Raw genomic sequence first — 9045 nt, 5'->3', positions numbered from 1 at the left:
ACGGTGAGGCGGTGCGCCATTAGTAGTTTTGCAAAAAAAAAAGAATAAAAAAAATTCAGTATTGACGCACTCCTTGTCTGGTGTCTAACTAGTAATGGCGCATCAGACATAGGATGCGCCATTAGTATGTATGTAAAAATAAAAAATAAAAAATTTATCACTAGTGGCACACCTGTTTTCTGATGCGCCATTAGTGTCTTCCACACTAATGGCACATCACCAACTGGTGCGCCATTAGTATATAGTAATGACGCACTACTTCTCTGGTGCGCCATTAGTGTCAATCCTATCTATAGCCCTTTTCTAATAATGTTCGACGATGAGAGGCCCACCTGGGGAATGGAGCTGGGTCGGGACCTTACAAAGGCATCCACTGAGTAGCATATGTGCAGGCCGCCGCCGTAGAAGTGGCCATGCAATAATTTAGAGAAAGTGCAACTTACACTTTTTTTCAGTTACAATTTCTAGAAAAGTGCAGGTTACACTTTTTCAGTAAACTAAATTTGAATTAATCCAAACCGATTGATGCTTAAGAAAAACTTCATCTACTTAGAATCAACGAGTAAATCTACTCCTTCTAAAATCATGAGTTTGGTGAATCCAGACAATCCCAGCCATCCAGTACATTTTTCCCCCAAATCCCTGGTAGGAATCTTGCCGAGATCCTCCTCCTTCATCCCCACATTGCTGATGCATCGTCACCGATCCAGGAGTCTTCGCTGACTTTCAACAACCGAGCACAAGGAGGAGGTGAGGCTCACCAGCGGCATGGCCAAGGTTGCTGCGGCAAGGTATCTGGATGACGGCTTTTCATCGCAATGAGGAATGACCCTCCACTCTGTTCGAAATCTTCCCTTACCTCTCCTCATCTCCCCCGCTAGCTTATGACTCGTTTTTCATCTTGATCTGACAGTTCAGATTTATATGCTTCCATCTAATATGAGTTAGCTTGAGATAAAAAAATCATGCATCATACTACAGTTGCTAATTCCAAATTACAGTTTTATGCTTCTTCTGTTTAGATAGTTGTTTCCATCTAGACTTCTTCTTCTTCTTCTTCTTCTTCTTCTTCTTCTTCTTTTGCATTTTTGTTTTTGTTATACTAAGTGCCTTTGAAATGTAAATATTGTCCATCTTCCATCAGGTGCTTTTATACATACTTCTGTAATAATATTTCCTCCCCTGCCATGCTTCCTAATTATAATACATGTCCTTCTTTGGTCTAGATAATTTTACTCCATTTATCTTGTATATAGATCAAATTGTCTCTTATTTTCTCATATGTTATTCCGTTGTACAAATGTATTGCGCCACACGATGCTAATCATGCATCGTTTGTTTCCTGACCGACCGCCCGAAGAGATCGCATGTGCTTAACTCCACCACCAGCTCACTGATAAGCTCGTAGCCGATGTGTTTAACTCCCCCAGGATCGGGTCCTGCTCTACCTGCAGTTTTGGCCTCTAATACACCTTGCCGGAATGTTGTCTCAGTTTGGGAATGAGGCCAGTGTTGGCGATGATCCCGGCTGCCGCTAGTCGTCGAAGTACTGTCTCGACAAACTTTACTGACCGATGCTTTGGCCACGGCAGCGTGTACGCGAAGGTACAAACAGGCAACACACACGTCTTGGAGCTAAGCAGGCAAGCACACAGCTTGATGGATTCTCGTGTCTAGCTAGCTAGCACGAACCAGGTCACCGGAACACAATACGCAAGATGATGGCAACAGATGCATGTCGCACCTGTGTTTTCTTATTGCTTTGATCTGATCTGTTTACACAGATGGACGCACCGCTGTCGCCGATGTCATCGTACGTAGACCAGCTCCACTGCCAGCTCGCAGTTGGCCACATACAATACAACACGGCGCTGGGCCGGAGTTGGACACGCACGTCGCGGTCTGCGGAGCCATGGCAGCCGAGATGGAGTTTAGAGTTACAGGAGAGAGGAAACATCAATCTAACCTGGCCTGTTGGCCGTGCTCTCGGTCTGCACTCTGCAGGAGTTTCGGTAATGGTGGGGGGGATCGAGCTTGTAGATGGTGGCAGTGGCATTCGGCACTGCACTAGCTGTGATCAAAATGTTGTGTCCGCAGTGCACTGCACTGGCTGTGGTCTTTTTTTTTTACAAAAATCAACGGAATTGCATTTCATTTCATGTATGAAGAAGAAGACACATTACAAAGCCCAGAATGAGCACAGAAACCCACAACAGCACAGCACACAAGAACATCACACCAGCACCACAACAACACCACCGTACTCTAGAAGAGAAGGGACCCAACTTCAAAGATCACCAAGGGTCGACAAGGGGAGGGAGGTCTCCGGCTTCCATCATCATCTAACCAAGCAACGCGGATCGCCTTGAGCGTTGGCCGTCTGGTTTTGCCACACCTGACCACACCCCTCAAAAAGAGGGAGGCGTGTCGTATGGGAACGGGGTAATTCGAGAAGGATCACACTCACTATCCAGGCTTCAAACACAAACGTCAAACTGTTCACCATTGCCGACCAGGGCGGAGTACGAGTGGCTTGCTGTCTTATAGTTATTTGTATTGGGGAACTATTTCAGTTCTAGTATGATTTTGGTATAGCCGCGCTTCACATTCTTAAATAAAATGTGGCTTCCCCACTTTTTTCTTCGACAAAGTGGCTGCACCACATGTTGTAGAGCCCAGGAGGATGATTTATTCTTACACAAAATGTGGCTGCACCACTTGATTGATAAACCTCAATCTGGATGCTACTGCTGCACCACTACTTGCGCTCTCAATCTGGATGCAAGTCAAGTATCTAATCTTGTTGCATTGTTGTTACTAGCTAATTTACTGCTAATATTGTTTTCATTTGCCGAGCACGTAAAAAAACGGTTCTCTCAAATCTCTGCACTAAACTTGCATGCCTGCCTGTGGAGTTCCTCTTGTGACCGTCTTTTTGTAATCAGTTTGCCGGGATTGTATCATGAAGAAAATAGATGAGGAGGGGATCGAATCATGCCCCGTATGCAATGCTGCTCTTGGGATTGCTCCTGAAGAGAAACTCAGGTAAGTAATTGTTAAAATAACAAGGTTATCTATATAGTTATCTACAGCATTGTTTTTTCAACTTGTCAATTCTCAATTTCTTTAAGTCTATGTATAAGTACACCAGCGGAGTTATGCAATACAAGTGTAAACTCTCACTAATAAGTAATAACCAGCCGAAACTTGTTTTTTTGTGAAGCAAAAGCTTAGAATGTATCTATAGAAGAAACTATCTATGTATACATACATACTTGTTTTGTGAAATTAAAGCTTAGAATTCCAGCCACTTATTATTACTTTTCCTGTGATCTCGACTCAGGTACTCTACTATATGCTGCTACCTAACATGATTGATTGTTTCCTTGTTTGAAGGGATGATCCAAAAATTCAGGCTATCAGGGACCATGCGTTTCCACCTAAGGCAGAAGTTGACGCTTCAGAGGCTCCAACTATTACACTGCCAGCAAAGATAAAAGAGAGGTCCATTTCTTCCTTGGATGAAACCCCAAAGATGGCAACACAACCTACTCTGACAGTACAGAGAGCTGCAAGAAGGAAATTCATGTCCCATTTGTTTTCTGTCGGTAAATTGCCAAACAAATCTGAAGACCATAGTCAGAAGACTGAGATAGCCTCAGCACCAAAATCAACCAAGGTGACAACATCTGCAAACAAAAAGAAGGTACTACTAAAGTTTTTTTTTTGAAAAGGAGGTACTAGTAAAGTATTACCAGCACATAATTTCATATGCAAGTTTGATGCCGATTGTCTTGTAACATTTGCTTATTCTGACTACACTTCCATCCCAAACAGAATAGTGCAGATATTTCTGAAGATGGAAAGAATCGCGAGACGATTGACAAGGAAGAGCTTCATAAGCCCTTACGGAGCTTAGTCATGGCAAGCGCGAAGAAGTCACAAACTAGTTGTCTGAGGGAAAGTCGAAAAAACAAAACAACCACAGAGGATAGTCTGAGGGAAAACCCAGAAGCAGACTCGGATGATGGAATAACTACCCCAGTCTGGTTTTCACTAGTGACTTCACGGAACCAGTAAGATTGCAGCATATTCAATATTTGTACTAATTATTATGGACCGTGTTTTTTGTGTCCTCACATCAAAATGAAAACTGTTTTGCAGGGCAGAAGCTAAACGGCTGCCTCAGCTAGAAATGAAATTCTACAAAATTAAGTGAGTTCCCCATTAATCTTCAAGTTTCTTTGTCAACAATGATTGTGGCCTCTCATACTCCACTTAGTAATTAATTAGTATCCTCTTATTTGTAGCATACATTGCTGAAGGTTTTTTCCCAGCTTTAGAATTTTAGATGGCGCGGTGCGCTGATGCCCCTTTTCATGTTACGTTTTCTACTAGTAGCAACTGTGCTATGGTATCAGCAAGAGTTATTTCCTTCATTCCAAAATATGACGGTGAAGTGTCTAGAATAACGATTTTTATCAGCATTGGAGAGGATGTTTCATTCAAAAATCATGCGTTGTTTTTTTCGTTCATCCCTTCCAGCAATTCAGCTAACACGTAACTTGATTCCAAGAATTTAACACATTCTGTTTAGTATGGATTTTTCTTCTTGTTTTAGAGATGGAACGATGCAGGTCTCCTCCATCCTGAAGCTCATTATGATAAAACTTGAGCTAGCAACTGACGTTAAGGTGAGCATTTTACATGTCTTTGTGCTTTCATTTTGATTGTTGTGTTGGGCCTCTTGTCAAGGTGCTTGCTTCCAAGGATGGTGGCATATATAGTATGATTTATTTGCACCAATTAGTATCATTTCTCATGTTGTTTCTCATGTAAGCCGAGAAACTATGTATGCATATGGACAATGTTGAATGTGCTATTTGGCCTGATCACCTGTATGTATACTTGTGCGAAATGCAGGTGGAGATCTTATGCCATGGCAAGCCGGTCTGCCCCTCGACGACGCTGCACGGCCTACTCAAGCAGTGGCTGAGCCGCAAGCCGAAGAACAAGGTCCAAAGGCCGGTGGGTGCTCCGGCGAATGAGTTCGTGATGGAGCTGCACTACCGGCGGTGCCTGGCGTCCAAGTCACTTTGCTGCAGGAAGAAAACAGCCTCCCTCCCATGCCATTGCAGCACCAAGCTAGCCCGGCATCCAGGTCCCTTTTGCTGGTAGCCCCTCCATCTCCGTGGTCTGCTCATGCTCGTCATCGATCAGTCGGCCTAGCTAGGATATATATTCATATCTTTGGACCATGTAAAGAGAGAGGAGGCGATAGAAAGTGGTTAGCGTCTTTGCGATGGCAGTAGACTTGCAAGACTAAAATCTGAAACGTTACCATGACCACATTTTTGGTCTGCAGTTATGACAAGAAATTGCAGACAAGATTGTTCCTGTTTTTGTGGTAATTTTGTTTTCGCCCCAGCAAATCAATGTGTTAAAGAGCTCTGGGTTAGAGCTCCACCTTATAGGCGCTGAGATCAGAAGCTTCTTTGGATCACGTTGTGCCAGGAGCCGGCCGGTCTAGAGGAGGTGAAGCTAGGTAAGCATTTTTTCTGAAAGCCCTATATAAGCGGCTTGGTCAGTTTTATCGGATGTCCGGCGGTCTCCAATGAGCTGATTTTTATGCTGGACTGAGCCATGGACAAGCGCATGCTCTTGGACGATGAGAGGCAATTCAGGGCGATGCTCATGGTTAACTTTCTCGGGATCAAAAGTTAACTTTCATGGTTAACCATGATATTGTGCTCCTCCCTAAGAGCCCTAAAGCGTCAACCATGATATTGTGCTCCTCCCGAAGTTAACCATGATATTGTGCTCCTCCCGAAGAGCCCTAAAGTGTCAACCCCTAGAGATTTTAGGCCAATCAGCTTGGTCAACTTCATCAGCAAACTTTTCGTGAAGATCCTTGCCTCGAGATTAAGATGCCAGATGAACGACCTTGTTCAACCTTGCCAGAGTGCCTTCATTAAGGGTCGCACAATTCATGATGATTGTAAGTATGTTCAGTGCCTTGCCAAGATGTTCAAACAATCAAAGACGCCGGTCATGATGTTGTAGCTGGATATTGAAAGGCTTTCGATTCGGTATCTTGGGAGTTCCTGCTGCAGGCTCTTGAGGCCAAGGGTTTTGGCACCAAGTTTTGTGACTGGGTCTCTATCATGTTGTCTACTGCCACTTCCAGAGTGCTTGTCAATGGGGCTTTCATAGACTCAATTCACCAACAGCAGGGCCTCCGGCGGGGAGACCCTCTATTGCCATTGCTTTTCGTTATTGTGATGGACTGCCTTGCTGCCCTCATCAATGCTGACGTCGAAGCTGGGGTGCTCAAACCTATAGAGCACTCTCGCATGCGTTTTGAACCACACTCTATGCAGACAATGTAGTGATCTTCATCAACCCGGAACCTTCTGAAATTGCATCCATCAAGCAACGGTTGCAACTCTTTGGCAATGCGACCGGTTTATACACCAACTTCCAGAAGAGCTCTTTCACCCCTATCCGTTGTGAAGGCTTGGATCTGCCTATGATTATGGGTACCTCAATAGGTGCATGCAAAAACTTTCCCTACAAATACCTCGGAATGCCACTTTCTGACTCCAGGCTGAAGATGGTTCATTATGAGGAATATATAGACAAGATACTGGCCAAAGTTCATTGCTGGAAGCTTGGACTCATGGGTCTGGGTGGGTGCCTTATACTTTACAAGCAAGTCTTATCTGCGATGGTGGTCTTCTAGATGATTGCCTTGTCGCAACCGATTTGGCTACATAAATTTATTGAAAAGCTCAAAAGGGGCATTCTTCGGGAGAGCAAGGAAGTTGTCGTTGGGGGCAAATGCTTGGTGAGCTGGAAGCTTGTGTGTCGGCCAAAGATTTATGGGGGAATTGGGATCCCCAACCTGCAAGCTCAAGGCCTGGCTCTTTGCCTTCGCTGGCTTTGGCAATCTTGGAATGAGTCGGGCAAGCCATGGGCATACCTACCCATGACAATCGACAAGAAACTTAACAACCTCTTCAACGCATCTATCAAGTTCAAACTCGGGAATGGAGAAAGGATTAAGTTCTAGTTAGAGCCTTGGCTCAATGGGGTGGCTCTGAGTTGCGTGGTGCCTGACTTGTTTGCTTGCTGCACTCGCAAGAATCTCACTGGGAGATGGTTGCCAATGTGCGTCTGCTGCAGGGAACTCCAGACTTGGTGATCTGGAGATGGACGCCGAGCGGTGCTTGCTCTTTGGCCACTGCATATGTCGTGCAATTCAAAGGTTGCACACACCTCGCCGGCCAGCAGCACATTTGGGCAGCTGATGCTTCACTAAAATGCAAAAAAAATTCTTGGATAGCCATCTTGGAAAAATGCCTTACAGCGGGCAACCTACAAAAGAGAGGATGGCCACACGACCCGATGTGTTGTCTCTGTTGGGCAGCGGATGAGTGTGCCGATCACCTCCTGGCACGCTGCTCCTTTACCCAAGCACTATGGAGTCTGATGTTGAACCACTACAACCTTCCCACAAAACTTGCGCCGACAGGGGCAACCTCCAACCTTGTTGACTGGCGGGAGTCCAATGTGGTGAGCTATCTGCCCAACTCAAGGGGCTGGGATGGTCTTACAGTGGCCATCTGGTGGTCCGCTTGGCGCGAGAGGAACGCTTGGATTTTCCAAAACAAGGTGTCCACTGTCAAGGGAGTGTTCAACGCGATGATGGATGAGTTTATGCTATGGAACCAGGCTGGGCGCCACAGGATTCAGCAGATTCTTTGTCATAGGATTCAGCAGCACGTGAGCCGGATTGACTTGGGCACTATTGTATAGTTTCTACGATGCCTGCTGTTGGCTTTGTTCTTGTTCTCGGCCTGGCACTTGCGCAGGCCACAATACCTATAACACCCTTCTTCCTATAATTGAAAAGAAAAGCTGCTCTGCCAGTGTTTCGTCAACAAAAAAGCGGCTTGATCAGTAGCTACCTTAAGCAGAATGAGATTGCGGTGTTTCCAGAGAGAAGGATATGCATGCGATGTGAGGACCATCAGTGATAAACGAGTTTACATTTGCTACAAACAAATTGCTCATGCTTAGATTTTCGAGATGATGGGTAGATAAACCAACCGCACGAAAAGTTCATGATTCTACCATCTTTTGTCTCGACGAACAACGACAACAGATTTCCCTTCTCATTCAACGGAAGGTCAGATGTGCATATGCAACGCAGTATCGTCAATCATCTATATATTTGACCTCATGACACCCTACCTGCAATGTCCAAAAATGGTGGAATATAGCTGCACAAAAGAAAGAAGCTTCATCAAACACTTGGATAAACTGAGTCCAAGCCAGTCGGTGATAACCCACAAGTATACGGATCGCAACAGTTTTCGAGGGTGGAGTATTCAACCCAAATTTATTGATTCGACACAATGGGAGCCAAAAAATACTTGCAAGTATTAGCAGTTGAGTTGTCCATTCAATCACACCTGGAGACTAAATATCTACAGTAGCGTGATCGGTAGCACAGTAGTATGATAGTTTGATAGTAGTAGCAAGGATAGTAATAGTAATAGTAATGGTAGTAGCAGTAGTTTTGTAGCAGTTGTAACAATAGTAGTAACTTAGCAAGAACAATATGTGAAAAACTCATAGGCATGGATCTAAAGGAAATATGCCCTAGAGGCAATAATAAAGTTGTTATTTTATATTTCCTTATATCATGATAAATGTTTATTATTCATGGTAGAATTGTATTAACTGGAAACTTGGTACATGTGTGAATACATAGACAAACAGAGTGTCCCTAGTATGCCTCTACTTGACTAGCTCGTTAATCAAAGATGGTTAAGTTTCCTGACCATAGACAGAGTGTTGTCATTTGATGAACGGGATCACATCATTAGAGAATGATGTGATGGACACGACCCATCTGTTAGCTTAGCATTATGATCGTTTAGTTTTATTGCTATTGCTTTCTTCATGACTTATACATATTCCTCTGACTATGAGATTATGCAACTCCCGAATACCGGAGGAACACTTTGTGTGCTATCA

At 44.3% G+C, this 9045-nt stretch overlaps 1 pseudogene; it reads left to right on the top strand.

Moving 5' to 3' along the window:
* Nucleotides 1–768: 768 nt before the first annotated feature.
* LOC119300067 lies at nucleotides 769–7310 on the top strand (annotated as a pseudogene).
* Nucleotides 7311–9045: the final 1735 nt, after the last annotated feature.

Source organism: Triticum dicoccoides, chromosome 5A, assembly GCF_002162155.2.
Source record: "Triticum dicoccoides isolate Atlit2015 ecotype Zavitan chromosome 5A, WEW_v2.0, whole genome shotgun sequence".
Lineage (NCBI taxonomy): Eukaryota > Viridiplantae > Streptophyta > Magnoliopsida > Poales > Poaceae > Triticum > Triticum dicoccoides.
Note: the sequence above shows the minus strand (reverse complement) of the source record. Positions and strands in the feature narration are given on the sequence as shown.